Consider the following 20,874-nt stretch of genomic DNA (forward strand, 5'->3'; position numbering starts at 1 on the left):
CATGGTTGTATACGTATACAGGCGTGTCATAACCAACGGTGAAATTAGTATCCGGTATTGTGAAGCGAGTGATTATCTGTTAAATGGGTAATTATTCTGTCAGACTGGGTATGGAATAATGAAGACCGGCGTATAATGAGTACCAAGTGTGTAAGCTAATGCCGCGACCTCTACCTAGGTCACAAAGGACAAGACGGACTCGGTTCTCCATATGAATAGTCCTCGTGGCAAACATGCACTCCGTTACGGAGGAGAAAAATGGAGGGAGAAAAGAGGCAACAACAACAAAAAGAAAAAATAAACAAATTTGAAAAAAAAAAAGAAAAAAGAAAATAACAACACAGAGGATGAGGAAAAAACGGGTTTCGACAAGTGTCATTATGTTTCCTCGCGCCAAGACCGCGCCGCGGATACAAAGCAGCAGAAGATTCTCGGCTGTTGAGTACTGTAACGATTACTGAAATTACAATAGTACCAGACTGAATGTATCGCATGTGGGTGATGACATATGTATCATCATATTTTTGTCGCCGAAGGCAAATACCGCGCGTATATGTATATATTAACCCAAATACCGGAGCGTGAGGCTTTGACACATCGGAACGCTTCACCTCATCAGAAAAATATCATACACTTTATACTGGAACGGCACGATTTCTCATTTGGAAACAATTGCGTCATGGCCGCGAAGTCGAGTCAACGATCATCCGATAACCGAAGAACTTTGGAAATCTAGAATATGAGTATTTGACATGTAATCCAGAAGTTCCGCGGGTAGAGGAAGATGAATAGATAGTGGAATCGATGCTGCAGAGAAAAAATAAAAGCTGCAAACCTAACTGCACAGGGAGAGAGTGAATAATTCAGCTGACTCGTGAGTGCATTATAAGCAGTGGAACGAAACTCGGGTCAGTATCTTCTTCGGATGTAAAGGAGGTTTACGCTCCGTGGGGAGACGAGGAGAGACGGAAGAAGCACGAAAGTTAAGCTGCTTCCTGGGTTTCCGTTACGGTAGAACCCAGTGCTTTGTCTCCTTTGGGACTAGAGCACCATCATCCCCTTGTTGCACTCTCTGTTGATCTTCCGTTGGTCTCGGCACTTGAGGACACTCGTCTACCTTTCCATTTGCACGAACTAATTACGACCAACCCTTCGAGCCTGGTCGTCCGAATATCAGGGACTAAAAACTAACGACAAGGACGATTATCACAGTCCTTGATGATCCTCGATGACTCTTTCGACATGTCGGGATAGTTGCTTCGAGTCTTTGACGATGAACGAGTGTTCGGACATTGAAGTTATTCCCGGATGGAATATCGGCGGTTTGTCTGTTGCTTTGGTAAAGATCCAGTCATACTCCAGTCCATTTTGCAAGCTTTAAAGCTTTGACGTTCCATCGTAATCAGTTCCTATCTCGACGTCCTTCTGTCACAATGGGTATGCGTTATCTTTACATTGCAGGTATGTAAATGGTCACAAAATTGATCGCGAGTAGAGTGCAAATATTTCTCGTGCAGCGAGATAAGTAGGTGTTTTAACCGTGGCAGCATGTTTGTGCGGTCTGACGCCTATTCGTGTATTGGCATAAATTTGCGGTAATTACCTAACCAGGCGATTTTGCACGGAGAGAGGAGCGTTCGGGGTCACACGAATAGTCGAAGAGTAAAGGATTTTCACTCGCATGTTCTTATTTTCTGGATCGTATACCTCCTTTCCTCGCGGCAGTGCAACTAACAAAAAGTGATCAGAAATGGCTCTCACATTTTAAGACCCCTCGATCTGCTTCACTTCGATATTCTCCCGATAAAAAAATTTCCCACTCGCGCAAGAGGCCGAAGTTGGTCTTCGAATCTTATTCTTCGCGACTCTAGTCCTCTTTTTGAAGAACGAACTTTGTCCATAAATATTAAATCTTAAAAGAAAAAAAAAAAACGAATTTCGCTCGAACGATCGTTAGAAAATTTGGCAAAAATTTATTCGTTTACGCTAGATTCACGAGGATCGTTATTTCTGTTCTTCTCTTAACTCCCCGGAGAGAGGAAAAACCGAACTCATAATATGCTCTGCTTATTCGATGCTCAGCAGGCTTGCGTCGTACGTAGACACACGTACAGTTCGAACCAGTTTCCAAGACGCGCGACCAACGAGTCGAGAATCTAGGGTGAAATCAGCCAGTTTGTTTCAGCGCAGTTTCTCCCCGATCTCCGCCTCCCCCCTGCCAAGGGAAAGGTCAAAGGTTCTGGGATTTACGCCGCTGCTACATCTCGCCCTCCATGGCACAGTTCCCTTTTCCCGTTTTCCAGGCTGCTACTCGCAATGGGCAACGGTAGAGATTTTACGTGGGCTTAAAGTCCGGGGAAACGAATCGAAACGCAATAAAACTGTACAAGGTTGGAGGAGAAGATTTCTCTTGGAAAAAATATCGCGTACAATATATCTTTCCTCTTTTCTTAAACTACTTTCTTCAGCCAGTTTTCCGTTTCGCTCCGTTATTTTCGAGAATAATTAGCATCGATGATTTCGGAACCGCGCGGAAATCAGTTTCGACCTCAATTTGCAAATACTTTGTATCGATTACCGCCGCTTCAAGTCTCGTCGACGTCCCTCAAAGTCACGCCTGAGATTTCAAAGCATCGGGGTAACATTTCGGTTTTTTTCGATCAGCGCCTAAAAACCCAGAGTCGATCGGACGTCGAAATGGGTCAATAGATCAGCGTTTCGATCACCCTGCAGTCTGTGAAAACACGGTGTCGATGAATGAATGAATTACCTTCCATCCTTCACGCGCTTCTCTGCAATCAGGCACAAACATCCATTACGCTTGCCGCCGTTCGAGGGTAGAGAGAATTGATCGTGTCTGGAAATTTTTTCCTTTCTTCCCCGATTATCATCCAGTATACTCGCGCATTGTTGTTATCATATGTATAGAGATTACGAATACCGAGTTTGCACTAAGAGCATATTTTTTCTTGAAAAATATACTACACAGGCATTAGCTGTCACTCCGGGAAATAACATTCCTAACTACGGTGTTCCTTGTACCCTGTTTTTTGCCATCTCTTTTCGACAAACAAGCTCGCTGATCTCGAGCGATCCCGCAAGACGAATTCACCGCGGCGATGCCACGTCGCCTTTAATCTCCCTCACGCAAGCTCTCTGGGTCTCAGAATTCGCCCATGAAAATTGGCTCTTTTACGCGGCGGATGAAAAGTACGACGTAATATAGAAGCAACTGAGTGGAATTAAAGTGTTTGCTAATTCGGTGGCGGTGGAGAATATTGACGAGTACCAAAGCACAGTAATCGACGTGAGTAACTCGAGGAACGAACGCGTTCTGAAATACATTTTTCCTCGCCGAATGCCGCATTGGAAGTGAAAACGAGGCGAGCTCTTCTTATTTAAATAGAGGCGGTGGATCAAAGCAGGGCGAGTCTGCTCTCGATTTAATTATAAATTCAATCAAGGGCATTATTTCAGTCTGATTCCCTGGAACAATAGAACGGAAATCGTACAGAGAGGCACCCTCCAGATTCCGCGGAATTAGAGACGATTTTCTCTGCCGTTTCCCGAAACGCTAACTGGACGGGAAGTCGGGGACCGATATTACGAAACGACGTTACAGGATTCACGTCGATAACTATCGGCTCAATATATTAAAAAGCTTTGTTGAAAATGTAAATAATAAATCCCTCAAACTCAAATTACTCAAAGTGTTTTCATTTTCATTAAAAAAAAAAAAAAAAAAAAACTCCCAAAGATTGATATGATTTTAGACCGTCCAAGCTGTACCCCCCAACTTGTACGTTCGAAATCATTGACGGAGGAATCTAAAAACCCGTGATGTAAGATCGTCGCGTTGAATTTCTTCGGGGAGTGAATTTCTGGCAGTGTGCAACGTGATTTGCGAGAAGAAAGGAGGCGAAGAGAGCGAGGAAGGGATAACCAGGTTCCTTGCTTATTTCAATTATCGGATAGCCGGCTGTTTGTCTTCAATTAAAAATCACGCCTCCGCGTCGGGACAATCCGAAGGCAATCTCCCAACTATAAGCTGGTTACGGTGATCGGTAAGGATTTTCAAGGATCTAATTACCGCGAGTGGCTTCCGGTTGGACGGGACAATTACCTAATTTGATTGTTGAATTCTTGGCTTCCACAAGTTTGCATTAGCATCTTGATATCAAGTGTCTCTGTGGTATATCCGCCTGTGAATAATAAGCCCGTACACGCAGTCATCCAGCCGCTGTAACACGCCGTTGAGTTTAGGCACTTCAAGGCTTGTTTGTTCAACTCTCAAGGGAAAGCTGTCAAAGTAAGTGCGGGTGGAACGAAAATACGAAGTTAGAGAAGTGGCGTCCGCCTCCGAGTCTCCACTGCGGTGCAGGATGATAATTAGCTAATTTGCACGCGGTGCGGTCCCAGCATTCACTGCACTAATTCGGTTCAGTAATTCACTCGCAATTTCCGCACCTCTGGTTTTCTTCTCCTCCTCGTGCCTGCATCACCCGTTATAAGCACCGTTCGCGATTACATCCACCAACGGCTGTCTTCAGGCTACCGGGAGTGAAAAATTCACAGGTTTGCAAGTACGAAGCTCGACTGTTACGAGGGTGATTAATCACTCGGCTTGAAGGGTGACAGAGGGACGTGATAAACGGTGGATAAACAAGTTTTGAAAATAAAATTTAAGGGTGCGTGGACGTGGAGCGATCGTTGAAAAAAAATTCTCGCGTTTGTATTTATAATGTGCCTAAATACTATCCGCACAATCTTTATACACACGCAGAGACATTCGTCAAGGTCGCCGCGTGTCTATGAGACAAAACGACGTAGAAGGACGTAGGAGCAATTTAGACCCACCCATTTATTAACTTTTTTTCTCTCACTCTCTCTCGCCTTACCTCTCCGACTTATTGTTAAAGATAAGGCGCTAATTATCAGGCTGAGTAAAATAAACGGGCTCACGTACCGATGACATATCGCGCAGCGAGACTCGTCCAAAAAACCCTCAATCTTCGGCCGAGGTAAAATGAGAATAAGCCGTAGAGAAAAAAAGAAACAATAAATTGCATGTAACGAACACGCCAAATTGTGAAACAAAATTTTGAGTTTAGACCTCTACTGCTTGTACGTATAATTTAGTGTCAATCTCACAACTACTCATTAATATGATCAGTCTGAAACTACTCGACGTCGACGTAAAACCATCTGATGTCGATCCAAAACTATCCTGATACTTTCGAATCGACGAAAGAATTGGGTTTCTGCAGAGCCTAAACTGTCGAATCAAAATGGGAGATTTTTTCAAGTGCACAAGATAAGGCTACAAGGTTAAAACAACGCGGTGCGAGAAGCGGCGATAAAAACAACACCGTCAATGCGGCCGACCAGGCGCTTATCCGTTTTATGAATACCAAGCTAACGTACATGTCGTGAATTTTGGCCCATATACCGGAGCGGAATGGTGAGCGCGTCTGGTGCAGGATGTGAGTTGAAACAGTCAACCCCCGCGGTCCATTCGGTCTTATTTCCTCCCCCGAATCCCGGGGGCGAAGGGGGGTCCCCGTTCCCCACCAAATTCCGAGATAGTCGCCAATGGCGCCACGGAACCTGTGACGCCTCAGAGACGCGTCTGCGCACCAAGCCACTGGGTTAATGGGTTACGCTATCGATCAGCGCCCGCCACCGCCGCCCCTGACGTCTGCGAGGGTGGCCACCACCCCCCAGAATTTCCCCTTTTTCTCTTCCACTCCCGACTCCCGCACTCAATCACTGACACTTTCAGAATTTCCATACGCTCTTTCCCTCCTTCAGGGCCGCCACTGCACTGCCACAACGAACGTCGATCGTGTAGTGCATGTAACACTAAGGTGGTCCTTGTCGAGGGTGTTGACGAATTTTTGACGTTCCACTCCCCGAATCAATTTCCAATAATCAAAAAAACAATTGTCTGATTGTTTCAGATTTTTACCTGGCGGTAAAAATTCGTCAACACCTCCGGTAGGGACCACCCTGATGTAACACAAACTGCGTATCGATTTACAACCGCTTTTGTTACGCCGTCTTCCTGCCATCGTGAGATCGCTTCATTCTGCGAGGCGGTCAAGGAACAACAGGCAGCATTTCGACGAGGGTTGCTTTCTTGTTTACCTTCTGGTGGCTTCTATACAGTGGTCCGCATCATGGTCGGGTGACCGTAATTCTCGTACTCCGTGGTTAATTGAATACCCACTCGAGTGGTGGAAGGTACCGCTGTTCTGGCATGTAGTAGGCGTATGGATTTGAGTTATGTAACGGAAACAACACTCGACTGCCGCTGCCACAGCTGATGGTGATGATGCTGCTCTGCCAAACGGGATATTATTATTACCTTAGCCTGCTGCATGGCAGGCGCTCGAGAATTCTTGGCTACGTCAAATGTTGTTGCCATTATTATACCAGCCGAATTCGCGGGCTCGGTTTGTTGGCTACTTTCGCGAAACGGTTCATCGGAGTAGCGGACACTCGGTGTTAGCTAACAAGCTCGATCATCCTCTCATAGTTTGGAACGCTTGTACTCGGTCACAATCCCGAGCAGATCGTCTCTCCGTGGCGTATTGCTGTGACCTTGAGAAATCGACGCTCTCGACACGTCTACCATTACATACCGTTGTGGGAAGAGGACGGTTTTCGGAAAGAAACGGCAGCCCCCGAAATACGACGTTCGTCTATGAATAGCGTCGGACGAGACGTTAGCTTGCGATCGCAGCATACTCGTGACGCCTGACGTACGGAGTGTACCGTGATTGGAAGAAGGTCAGGGGTCAGTGACACTGGCAAAAGTTTCAATGTCTCTCTTCTCCGTTCCACGGACACAATTTAGTTTCGTTAAACCCACTTAGAGGCAAATGCGGAGACGATTTGTTCAGCGGTCCGAACACTAGTCGCTACAAGGCTAGGCTAGACCGCGAGTATCAGATTTGGTCCGTCGGGCAGATGCGTGACTCGCCGAGTTCCATCGTCGTTTCAGCAATTGCTCGGAACGTCTTCGTGCGTCGGAACATGCTCGCAATTTGCAGGTGCAATTTGATTTTCCTCGATTTTCCTCGGCCAATTTGAAGCGTGCCAGCTTATGGTCTGGAACTCGAACCGTCGATCGAGTTCGTAACGATAATCGTAAATGCGTGCATTATGCAAAGCCGGACCCTCGAGTTTCTCGTTCCAAGTCGTTGAGAAGTACCGTGAGCATTAATGTTTTATATAGACCAGAATAATAAAGCGAGACCGGTATCCACTTGCTCCCCGTTTACTTCACCGGTCTGAACGGTCGGCACTCGGCTCCGAAATAACGGATGTAGAATTAAAGTGCAGCCGGTTTCCGATGATCGGTACCGACTGTTCCGGCAGGTCATTTAACCGTCGGGTCGCTTGAATCGCACAGATCATCGTTGTTTTACATCAGGCGTCATTTATCCCGATTGCCAATCCGTTAAATTGATTATTCTCCTGAGTGAAAATTTCTCCTCCGACAAGTTTAGCGTACAATAAAGGAAAGTTCACTCGAAACCAAGACCCGCTTCAAAGAGCAACGGAGAATTGTACGGGTTCGAGGTAGGTACCGTTTCTTCACACTCCACGCTCAACCTCCTCATAATTATGACATTCGTGAACAACCAACACGGGGCAATGCCTTACCCGGGATAAAAGCTACTCGCCCACAGTCTCTTTTCACTTCTACAGTTTGTCGTTGTCGCGTCGATTGTTAAACAAGTTGACCAACTCCAACCACACTTAACGACGAAACCAAGAGCTGTGCCAATGGATGTCAAAGTAATCGATCATCATGGTTTCGAATACTCGGAAATCTGAATCCAATAGCAATTGGCAGAATTGTTTCAAAGGCATTGGAAGTATAGTTTGGTATAAGAAACGGATCACGCTTTTCCTCAAGATTGATGTTACCCGATTTTCATGATTCCGGTAAACACCTCCTACCACCATTCGCCTGTATCGTTTTTCACGCAGTTTTTTTCCTCTCATTTGAGATGAAGAACGTCATTACCCACCGCGACTGATTCTCTAGGTTCGTGCATTTTACATCAGTATGCGGTGAACGTCGTTCGAGAAGTTGTGCAACCGTCGTGCCGTTTTCGATGCTATGCGATATTCGACGACGTCGCGAAGTCTTCTTTTCTGCCCAATGTCATTCAGCGTCGCGATGCGTTCGCGGGTAAATTGCGCAAGCGGTGCAACCTTCCTTTCCGGGAACGGTAACGAGGACGTTGCACAATAAGGTATAAACAGGTTAAACCATGTCATACATACGTGCTGCAAATCCAGCCGCCTAAACGAAGCGAACTTTGGTTTTGCGGACTCCGCACGCAGCGATTCGCGGCTTCCGCATAATAGGCGGAATTCGCTTCCGCCGTTGGCTTCCGGAATCCGCAACGGCTTGCGCAACCCCGTTAAAATTCCGCCGCTCTCATCCTTCCTCCGTGTGATATTGCAAAGTTAACACCGCGCGTATCGAATTTGCAAAATCGGGAATTCTCCATGCAGGGGGGAATTACACCGCATTGAAAAGCGCGTCCATCGGGCGTGCCGACGCAATGTTTACACTCTCGTTAATTGCGCAACGGCTCTGGCACAACCAGGCAGAAGGCTACGCGTGCTCTGCGCACGTGCTCGATTATTCTTTACGCGTGTTTTATACGCTTTTCATATTTTAAACGTCCCAACTCTTGTCTCCAGCGAGTTTTACCTCAAGTTCATTCTCGCGTGGTTCACCCATACACTGCAGTCTACGACGTAATCGAGCCAGTTTCGCTGTAATAAAACCTTTACACAGTATCGTGTTACCGGATTTTTCCCTCACGGCTGGCGCCGCGATTGAAATTCGCGTCTAGGAGGATTAAGGAAAGTCTCTGAAATTAGAGGAGATTCGTATCGCTTTGATTGTTCAGCGATATCTAGATCTCTATCACACAAGTTTTTCACTTTGACGGAAGGCCTGATATGCTCTTGAGACTGTCACAGAAGTATGATGGAGTATGTTTAAAAATTCGGGATATCGGGTATTAGCCCAGTGAATTTTTTTTAAACTAGGTTTTGAGATCATATACAATAAATCGACGGACCGTGAAAGTTGATTACCGTTTCGACACCTCAATCATGGACTGATTGTGAGAGGCTGTCGATCAACGCGAACAACGTCGATTCGTCTAGAGTCTAGACAATGTGTGCAAAGTATCGTTAAACCGTGAATCGCGAACCAGGAAGGAGAATCTAATCAATCGCTTTCCGCATGTCCTCTAACGATTCGAGTTCGTTTAATGGCCTAATCATTATATTGAACATCGCGGAATGAATTGGGTCATAAATTTGCGTTATGATTCAATCGACAGAGCTTCAGGCGCTTGTTCGATACTTGTGAAACATTTTCACCACCAGTGAAATCGACGTTGCGACGAATACAACCGTATTATACATTTATAACACCGCGGCGGTAAACGTGCATCAATTTAAGGCAAACCAACGATCGAAACGAAAGCGTATACCCAATAGAGTGCAACATTTTAATTTCGTGCACTGCAATAATCGAATGTAATTAACGTAATCCGTCGACCGTAGATCGGAAAGTTGGTATTGTGTCCAACAGAGAGATCAATCCGATGACCAGAGCTGCGTGATCGGTCAGACTAGTCTTCTCACTCATTTTTCGCTATCGAAACATACCGAAACATATTGGGATTTGGCCCCGCTATAGGTCCAAGCTTTTTGGCCACTGGATGACCTTAAAAACTGTGGATGTGAAAGAGAATTGAGTACCTAGTGTAAGGATCGTAAAAGGAAAACCAGCACGAAGAGAAGGATGAAGAGAAAGAAATGCGTGAGCAGGCATTTGGCGTTTGGATCAATGCGAGAGTAGATTTGATGGGCACGCAGAGTGCGAACCTAGCCTAGGCAAGAGTGGTGGGGATGGTCGAAACTAGGTGCTAATTGCACAATTATCGGCGGCATCGCGTCGAGAGGAGAACCATAGCCATTCCGCATCCCGGGGCAATTATCTATTGGACATTCGGAAGGTTAGAGGGTCATTTCAATCACGGGTGAAAATAATCGAAATCAATGCTTGGCTGAATTCGCGTGGCGAATGAGAACGAGCGCAAAGAATGTCACGGGTCTGGAAGCGGAGGTGGCGTTTTGTTACGTAACAACGGCGGTAACTTACACCGAGAGTCGCATAGGCGTTGTAGTATCAACTTTCACGCGACACGAGCGAAACCGAAGTTCGATTTTTCTTACAGAGAAAAAGTAATAAAAGAGGAGAAACAGAGAATCAGAAGAAAGGAGGGAAAAAAGTTCCGACGACCGTGACTTCATCGACAGTCTGCCGTGAGTCTGATTGGCTAGACACAGAGTGTACAATATTACACTTTGCAGCCGTTTCAAAGGACAACTTTCTATCCGTACTTTATACACTGACACAGAGAACTCTTAGAGAGATCAATCTTAGACCGTCTATAACCATATCGGAGTGACATTCTGCAACGATTACGTTTCGCCCGATTATCGAACCATCGGTTTTTATACTAGTATATAGATATATAGATATCAATTAAGCTAAGAAAGGCAAACGAATACGAATACCCACCAATGACGGTTACGAGCTGCAGCCGAAGAACGAGACCAAGCTGTCAATTACCGTTTATATTCTAATCGAATGAATAAATGAAGGTGTTTGTTTATACGCCGAGGCACGACGGCCGTGCAAAAGTGTTCCATAGACTTGGTCAATGGTTGATCCATTTTCACGAAAGAATAATCGAGTCCATGCTAGCAGTACACGTGTTTCCAAACACTTCGGAGTTTGGAACTCGATGTAATACTGGAAGCTCACGTAGCCATGGTTCCGGAAGATGGCGAGTCTCTTATCGCAGTCCAAGTATGTAGAATTGGAATGATCGAACGTGCCAGTTCACCGTTTCTAGTCTGTTCTGGTGATACGGCCGTAGTACAAAATAATAGAAAAGTTCGGTTTACAATACGGTCGGCAGTTAATTGCAGTCAAGGTGTAACGCGACTACTGTCTCCACACAACGCAGCGTGTGGAATAAGAAGAATTATTCGTCGTGTCCGTGTAACCTCAATTTTGGTATTTGCGCAGACGAACAAAACGCGCTTGGATATGGATATCGGGCTCAGTCCTGGGTGTAACACAGTCCGCATAGCCTCCAGCCTTCGCGGAGTCTCACTTCTGCGCGTAAAGCAGAATTGGAGGCTGGGGCGTGGAGCACATAAACGACGACAGTACGTACGTATTGCCTTTGATCGGCTCGAGTGGGTCAAGGCTTGATTTGTCCCCGTGGCCTGGATGCAGCGTACGCTGTAAGATATAGTTAGCTGCTCGATTGTCGGACCGCTTCGGGAGAGAATGACGAGAATTAGATGAAAAGGAAACGCGATAATCAATCGGCTATCCGCTTTGCGAACAATCATCAAAGGTTCGGTAACGGTTCGGTGGAAATTCGCAAATGGCAAGATAGTCGTACGTTGATTCGATTTGTACCATAGTCTTCGTCATAATCATCGAATGCCGATGTAGATGACGAGTCCCTTAGATTGATTCTGACACATTCAAGGCTATCGATGACGTCTGCTTCTCGTGTTAAACGAGTTGCAGCAAATTACACCGGACAGCCTCGAGTGTATTGGAATCATTCTAATTGTAACCAAATAGGTATGATTTTAGACCGTTCAAGCTGTACCCCCCCCCCCCCCCCCTCTCTTTAAGCGGGTGCTTCGGTGTACGCCAAAGGCGGACTGAGCGAATGAGCATGAATTCGGGTGGAAAGCATGCACTGCCGTATCTATAAGCCACGTATCCCCGTATCTACGTTGGATAAAAATACGAGTATACGGCGGAATTCAATTTGCGATAGAAACGCGGTAGTTGGTGCGTTTCTTGTACCCGAGAGAGGAGCGTACATGTGGGAAAGGCTGAGAGCCAGGTTGGCGTACTCGAAGAGAGTCGCCTTGCAATTTATAAGGGATATAGAAAACGGAGAACGCGGAGCTGTAGCTAGAAAATACAGCGTCGTATATACATATACTTACAGAGCGGAAAGGTGGAAGTCAAGAGGAAATATTACTCGTCCTTCAACCAGACGACGGTGACTTCCACTTTCCTGGAATGAAACGGTCCCGCAGCTCATACGAAAGATACGCTCGAAGGTAGAAAAGTGTACGAACAACCAGCTGCTTTTTATAAACGAAGAAAATAATCCACAGGTTTTAAAGACGCGCGAGTTTTCAAGCTGAAAACTCGAGCGATATCGTCTCTGTATAAAAACACACAACGAACAATTTGACTTGTGCGTTTAAAAAATACGGTCTATTTACCCTCGAAACGACGATCAGTCAGGCTGAAATTGCGCCGGTTGAACAATTTGGCACAGTTGACGAATGTTTGCGCCTTCTTATAAACCCGTGAATAATCCTCGCGTAAGGTGTTTGGAGTAATTTGACGCGCGTCAAAGTTGGCCAGCTGTGATTAATGGTACAAAATGCCTCACGTCTTACCTGTAACGACAAATCCGGATGCGGATTGGCCGTGACAGGAAGAAAGCTTCGTTCTTCTCGGCGGCTCGTTCCATTTTTCAAAGAAAAAATTATGAAAAAAAATTAAGGGACGGAAGGTCCGCGAAATTAAAGCGGAATTTGAGTACCAGCATCGTCACGGACTCACGTGCAAAGGGCGAAACTTTGATGCTTATCAGACGGTGTGCGAGAACCGAGGCACAACCAGCGCTTGGCTGGGCATTAATTATTCATTAATTAACTCACTCGGTTATTTATTATTCCTGTCCAAAGCGTGCTCGTGTATATATTTACTTCTGTTTATATGTATAAGTATACGCGTGAGAGCCGGCGACATTTCCCAGTTAACATAACGAAGAATTAGTCGCCCAGACTTGGTGCTGCTCGTATCTCACGGCTCGGGTAAACTTTCTGTCCTGGTTACACCGACGTTCCAACCAACCAACCAACCTCCTCCTCTCTTCTCTTCCTCTTCTTCTTCGGTCACAAATATTGACTCGCACTTCGTCGTTTTCGTCTTACGTGCTAACCGCCGCCCCCAGAAACTCGTCCAGCAAATCTTGTCTCTCTGCGTCGCTGTCTCCAACTTAGGACCGAGTTCACCCTCTTATTTTTCCTCTTTCCAATCGATCAGCTCTCTCTCTCTCTCTCTCTCTCTCTCTCTCTCTCTCTCTCTCTCTCTCTCTCTCTCTCTCTCTCTCTCTCTCTCTCTCTCTCTCTCTCTCTCTCTCTCTCTAATAAAACCTTATTTCTCTATACATGGTGTATTACAAAAGGATCTCCCCCTGAGGTCAAGGTTTTTATTTTATTTCTTCTCAACAACGAATATTTTTTCATGGAGCTTGTAGCTGGACAGACCACGAATAAAACTGATTTACATACAGCGCGTGAAACAATCCTGGGCATTATTTGCACACATTAATGTAACGGCACGAAGTAATTTATACAACCTGTCCATGTACGCATGAGGACATGGGATTATAACATTTTGTCGAAATTGCAGGAGCAGCAGCAGCAGCAGTGCGCATTGTACTGTGAAAAGAACTCCAGCGGGTCAGTGTTACAAACGAGGCAAAAGTTTTTAGCGCCAAGCACGGACTATCGCCAGGCAATCAAAGATGGCTGGTCCTGCGTCGAACAGAAGCCGTGATTAAAGTAGCGAAAAGAATGGAGAGAGGGAGGAAAAAAAAACTGAGCAAAATTGAATCGGAAAGCGTTTTACGTAATAAAAATGGTCTCGTGTTCTTTACGAGTACCTACCTTCGATTGCCTGTAATTACGTCATCGGCGTGGGTTGTCGGTGGATGAAAATAGACGCAAGGTTTAGCCACATAAATGTACTTACAGGCTTTGCATGGGTACGTAACGGGCTTCTACGACATATAATGTATCAACGAAATGTTCCCGCGTGCCTGAGCCTGTGGGATAGTTAGGTACCTACAGGGTTTCTGGCACCGATTCAAACAGGTCAGCCTCTCGCGGCTTCTTCTGGTTAATTAATAACAGGCACGGAAAAGTGCCCGTTAAAAAAATGTCTTGGTTTCAACGTTTTTTTCAACGTCCCAGGCACAAGGTGAGCTCAAAGATTCGTACGTCTGAGCTACCTTGACGAATGAATAGGTTGTACCGTAATATTATGTGCTGCATGGCGAAACAGCAGCCAAGTTCAACATTCTCGTATTTCTTTGTCGTTTCTACAATACGCCCGCCTGCCCCTCCACCCGCCAAATTACCGTCGCGCTCCGTTCAGTAAATCATATCGTTGCCAGATTCAAGTGGAGCACCGATCGTTATCAGGAGCTGAGTGATCGAGGTAACGAGGCCATGTGTGCAAGTAAGCGTCTGGTGGAAAGAAGGGTTATAATTTCAGTCTCGCAATCAATTGCGCCGGGTAAATACGCCGCATTACAAAAGCTGGGGAAATGTTTCAGCTGTAGGAGATAACGCGTGCAATTCTCCAAGCCGGGTCGAACAAACGAGCAAAGTTACCGTTGCATGGTAATTGTCGCTGTACTTATCTACTATCTAAGCTGTAATCCAACAAGTCATTTCGCGGAATACTTCAATTTTCTCTGCATTTTTCATCCTCGATTCAAGTATCATCTCTGATTTGGATACGGTTCAAAACCGATCCACCGTCAAACGATTAAGAATTTGGACCAGGTTAGCTTCCATTTCTACACGATTTCTCGTAGTACCGAACAGCGTTCGTTCAATAACCTGCCAGAAATCAATACATCGAATTACATTGAGAGACGTGCAGCCAGGTGTTTGTCCGGAAGACGTTCGTCGAGGAGAATCGATCGCGGATTCTTTACCAGCGAGAAACTTAAGAACCGCACATACATGCGAGGTTTTCAACGATGCGGACGCCTAACGCGTCAGGTGTTCGCAACGTGAGTAGGTGTATAAAGTGACGTACAAGAACGTCGACGATAAGAACTGAGTCGTATAATTCTCGAGTGTAACGAGGCGTAATCAGTTGGATATTTTTTAAGGCGACATCGGTGTAGGCACAGACAATGTGGTCTGACAAGTGTGACGAGACTCGGGAGGACCGAGGAGGTGCAGGAAGGTTGAGAGGAATCAGGTATTCGAGCGTTGCGTAATCCGCCTGCCACGCGTACCGTGAAACTCGTTCTCCGGAACACATAAGTAAAGAAGTAAAAAAACAATGAACAAAAGCGTAAAATATCGTTCAAACTGTTCATTGGGGGAGACATTTTGTCTCTCGACGTTAAACGTCGTCTCTTCTACTTCTTCTGCGGGGCCGGAATATTGGCGAACAATCCGTTCTCTGTTGATTCGATGAAACGTTGGACGATTGTTGAAAAGCAGTGGAACCGATGATCGTCGTTCGCGTCGAATGCGCGGGTGATTTTTCATCCGAATTTCAGACGTCTGCGGAGCGAGTTTGGTACGAAGAATACAAAGCCTGGGTTGTTGTTCGAACCGATGACGTTTTTGCACAGCGATGATAAATCCGCGCTCGTGTTGAAGAATAATCACTCAAGTGCGGTGGCAACGCGTACGGCGTACCAAAATCCCGTCCTCCAGGTTTTCTCCGAATTGAATTAACATACCAAAGTGCGCACTTCGTCGACTACGACAACAAAATAGCGATTAGTTATACGCGGTCTTGACGGTCACTGTAAAAACGTCAAATTTCCTCGAAGATATTGATTCGTCCGAAGTCAGGCGTGTAACGTCGATTACGCTTCGTGTCCAGGGAAAAACATTAGCGAGAATCGACGTACATCCGTTTGCAAAGGCTGCGGATTCCTAAAATTACTTTTTGGTTCGCAGTTCAACGCCAAGATTGTTTTGAATTATACATTGTGGGAAAGTCCCGTCGACGAATGAACAATAAATAAAAGATTCCATGATCGTAGTAATGTCCATAATGTACACATACGTATCATTTGTCTCTTTTGTAACCGGCGAGAAGTAACGGCGCATATAGCTACACAGTGCAGGCGCAAATTGGAAATGGGAGAAAACCGCATTCGGGATTTAATCGGGGTGTTGGCGTCGTCTGAGAGGCACTCCATCACTCAAGATAATCGTCGCGGGTTGAACGGAGGCAAAGAGTGAGTGAGAGAGAAGAAAGAGAGGGAGAGAGGAGAGAGGGCCGAGTCTTAAATCGGAAATGAAACCTTGAACATTCCCGTCAGCCAGTCAATCTCAGCAGCGAGGCAGTTCTCTCGGTGATAATTTACGTGTATCGATTACGCCAATAATAATCTATATTAATGAGCTAGATAAAATGATCGAACGATTCTCAGCCGAGATTCGAAATCCTAGGCTAACAATTACCAAGTTCTCTCAAGGTGCACGTGTCTCGAGATTCTCGGCACCACGCCGTAAATCGATGGGCAATTTCGAGGATAAGTAGCGGGCAATTCGGAATGTCGATTTATTTTCCCCTGGCAAGTATGTGCAGCAGTACCAGCTGTAATGTGTCGATGTCTTCATCATGATCTTCGGGAACGAAAATCATTGCAAGGGACCCTGCAGAATCCTGATGGAGATTTGCTGGATTTTTGATATGTTATAGTACATATTCTTCCGATCGGAAGGGGGGGTGAATGAATTTTTTTATGTCTGTGGGTTACGCCATTTTTACGAATTAGAAAGCTTCAAGGGGGACCTGAAATAAAATTTATCACTCAAAAACTGCATAGCCGATTCGGAGCGTCTCGTTCTTCACGCGTAATCTGATGTTGCACCTTTTTTCGGTAAACCAGCGAGTTCATGGATGGAATCGATGCATCGATGGAATCAATCACAGCTTCCTGCCTATCTCCGAGAATCGACCGTGCAGTTTTTTTTTGAGCGATTTGTTTGACTTCAAGTCCCCTTGAAGCTTTATAATCCATGCAAATCACGAAATCCATAGATATCAAAAAATGTGGACTCCTTTCCTCCGAAGCCTGTATCTCGGAAACTACTGATTTTTGGTTGTGTCCATGAGAGCTTTTGATCGGGAGCATATTAACTATAACGTACTGAAAATCCAGCCAATTCGACCAGGAGCCAATTTTCGTAATGATTCTGCGGGGTCCTTACTCAGCTGTCTATTCAGAGTGCTGATATAGATAAAAATTGGAAAAATTTCACTGTCGTTTTAGATACCATCGAAGCGTTTCACTCGTTGGCATGAAAAACAATTCATTTCTAACCCAAAATGAGGTGTACTCGTGATTCGATGTCTTCTGCACGAATCATACCACAGCGGTTTCGTTACACGGATATTTTCTCTCACGAATAACACCGAAACGTGCCAACTAATTCGGCTGTTACGCGTTGATCGGTTTGTTGAAACGTTCGATTAGCGACGGCTCGATATAACGTTAGCCTCGTGCAAAAGGTGTAGAGAGTAAACTTGCCAGGCGGCGGAATTATATTCTACGCAGTCGATCGGGCGAAGTGCCGAGCATCTGGAAAGCAGTCGCTCTTCGTCGCACCGGGTCAATGATGTAGCCACGGGTTTTGATACGGGTCCCCTCAGTGCCGTGACACACTTTTTCCCCCGAGGCGTGCGGGTTCTCTGTTTTCCCCGCGAGTCTGCGGCGCGACGACAAAGTCGGTGGATAATTGACGAGAGACACTTCTCTCGATCCTTCGCTTTATTTCAATCTAATTATTTATTTTCTCCATCGCCCGGCAGCCCGACGTTGAGGGTGACTCGCTTAGCGGCACCGTTGAGCAAACAACCGGTCGAAGTGCAGGAACGAAGTTGGAGTCCCTCGAACCGGCAAAGGATTGGGGTGATTGTTGGAAAACGGATGAATAATTAAGGGCTGTTTTCATCCGCTCGATGTAAACCTCCGAAGGCGAAATGGCGCGGGGAACGAGGAGCGCTGAAGGATCGTTGTAATGATTATCGCAATGATAACGACTCGAGGTTATCCAAATATTATTCTGCTCATCTGTTAAACGTCTGTTGCCGGGGCGTTAGACTTTGCCTCGTTAACTACACGACGACTTTCGACCATTTCGAAGCTAAACACTCGTTCAACGTCACAGTTTAAAGGGTGAAGATGTACCTGAAGTGGACAGTCCGGCTCAAAGCCCAACCTCGCGAAAAGAAATTTGCTGAAACCAAACTATCAACAGTCAAACCTTGATTTTGAGTAATTTTTCCGGTCGAGTCGATACAATGTTTCGACGGGTTTGCACACAAATCATAAAAACATTTCTGTGAATAGAGATCACGTGGCATATAATGAGTCGATGATGGAATATCCACCCGTGAAGACTCGGCACTCAAGACTTCTGTTCTATTATTACACCGATCCCGTACATCATAATCGTTGACGGGTTCTTGATTAGCCTTGCCCGGATGAACCGCATACTTCGTACTAAGATCCGGACTCCGTTCGATGGTCTATTTTCCCCGGGAACCGTAACGCTGCATTGACCAAAAAACGAGCCCGGAAATTGTTGGACTTTCCCAGGTGGTGGCGGTACAGTCGGTATACGTATACGTGCACGTGTGCTTTTTAATTCCGGATTAGTGCTGAAGGCATTCGCGATGCGTCGGTACGAGAACGGCTCCGAACCAATTGCCCATCCCACGACTTCGCCTGGCGGTTTTCCTCCGCAGCGCGTTTGATCATCGTTCGCAGCTATCCGGTGACGTGCTACCGCCATCTGCCACAAACGCCGCCGCCTCGTCCTCCCCAACAGTTGTGGTGTAATTAAACCAATTTACCAATCACTAGAGAGTGTCTGAAACGGAGGACAACCAAGTTAGGAAGGTTTACCCAGAACCTCTTAATCGATGTGGTAATGGAAGGCATGCGGAATTCAATTCACGCATCGGTATCTGCCACGATTATTTCGAGTGTGGCATTACGTGGCCTCAGCACAAATCGGACCGCACAAATCGATGAACTGGCATTGAATCAGACGAGGTACGAAGCTGGCGGCCAGAATTAGAAGCCAAACGTTCTGATCTTCGTTCGAATAAGGTGGTCGCTCCTGGGTAAAATGCTTCGATATATTCATTTAAATTGAAAAATGGAAAATTCCTTGAAGTCCATAATTTAAATGGGTAAATGTAAACGGTTACTCTGAGAACATTTGAAATTTTGAATGCAAAATGCCATTTACGTTGAAAACCTTATTTTAAATGAAACCGTTTGAAACATTACCCGGCAGTGAAGGTGGTGAAGTCGAAAAAACAAAATTTTGTGAAATACCTTGATCCCCCGACACTCTTACAGAATTGCGAGGGTAAATCTGATCTACATTTTCGCTTTCCAAAAAGTTCAACGCGTTTGGCTATCAACTCTGGCTGCTAGCTTCAGCTTCATTCGAATCAGTGACTGCAGTTCGGCTTGAAGCGTATTGACGTCACGCGGTAATATTACGAGAGTAAATATACACGGTAATTAAACTTCATCTAATTACAGAGAGCAATTGAATTGACGCAACGAACGTATAGCGTGTAACAAGTTGCGGGTGACGCGACTGGCATTCACGAGTTGGATATAAACGACGGGAGAAAAAACGGCCGCGTTGTGTTATAACACCTCGTGCTGCACCGTTGAAGAACAGTTGTTAAACGTGACCGATATTATCTCCGTAAGTAAATCGAGCGCGTGCAAGACTTTGTTTGTTCACGTAAAGCTACTTCTCGGTTAATTGTGTGCCGAGAGCATTAGAGCACGAGATAATCACTGCGATCACTCGGAAAGTTGGGATTCTTTTCGAAAGACGGTCACCTTTGGATGTGCGAATCGCTAACGAAGAGGACAATATGTGCATCCCGTACACTCACTCCGCATTCGTCGATGATCGATACGTGATAATCACCCGGTATACATCACCGCACCCGCAGAGCGAAACGGTGCTAACCGAATTGCACAACGCAAACAGTGCGCTGCAGGAAAACTGGGTTATGTATTATTTCGGTGGAGACATTGTTGCTCAAGAAATTGTCGTCGGATATAGACACGCGGTATTGTGATCGACAACGAAGGTATCCTAGATCGATCTCTCCGATTTGATTTCTTTTGTAGTATGTCATAGTAGACCAAAAACTGAGCCACACGTTTTTTTTTTTTTTTTATCTGCCATTAGACACTTTAATGGGATGTAAGCCACCCTCAAAGGTAAGCCACGTCAAGGGGCGATTTGGCAGTTTCACCCACAAGGACATCATATTTTTTAACCAATGCAATTGGAAAAGCTTTCTGATAACGTGGAATGGAAAATGTAATTTTCTCAATTAAAAAAAACCTGCCAGGTACCTTCCTTGTGAGTCCTCGATCCTTGAAATGCAACGCGCACCTATTCCAACAGATCGAAGGTACTCGACGTATCTTTGCCAGAACCAGAAGAGTAAGATGAAGCAGAAGATGAAGAAGAAGAAGAAGAAGAGACTGTGTTGCAGTGATGTTTCGGCCCGTGATCCACGCGTCATATCTTTGGATGATCGTTAAGATTATTGCCGAATTATCCTCGCTCAGCGGGTCTTGGGGACTGGTCGTATAATTTTCCGTTTCATCACTATTACCTATCCTCCTCGCTCCGCGCTCCTCCACCCTTCCCATCCAGCCACCCCAACGTCGTTGGGAAATTTCCGTGACGTCAAAGCGCGGGGGCAGATTCTGCGTCGAGAGATTTGCCCTTTCCAAGGTCCCCGAGATCACATCTTTCCCAAACAGCCATACACCCCCTGCACGTTCTACGCGCTGGAGATATCGACCCAGCCGACTACTCACACAGCCTGCAACGTACTGTCCACGCTTCTGTCGCTGATGGTCGACAATTTCGTCGCTCTCTTTG

The 20,874-nt window shown here is 45.8% G+C and overlaps 1 protein-coding gene across 2 annotated transcripts in view; it reads right to left on the bottom strand.

Moving 5' to 3' along the window:
- Positions 1 to 20,874, bottom strand: part of LOC124219888 (protein Tob1) — a 120,153-nt gene that overhangs the window by 57,737 nt on the left and 41,542 nt on the right. The window contains exon 1 of one of the 2 annotated variants that reach the window (XM_046628126.2): positions 5,425 to 5,443. The exons of the other annotated variant lie outside the window; for it this stretch is intronic. The gene's annotated coding sequence lies outside the window, so the exon portion shown is untranslated. Of the gene's footprint in view, positions 1 to 5,424; positions 5,444 to 20,874 lie in introns of those variants that run through there. 2 annotated transcript variants of the gene reach the window in all.

This window comes from Neodiprion pinetum, chromosome 5, assembly GCF_021155775.2.
Source record: "Neodiprion pinetum isolate iyNeoPine1 chromosome 5, iyNeoPine1.2, whole genome shotgun sequence".
NCBI lineage: Eukaryota > Metazoa > Arthropoda > Insecta > Hymenoptera > Diprionidae > Neodiprion > Neodiprion pinetum.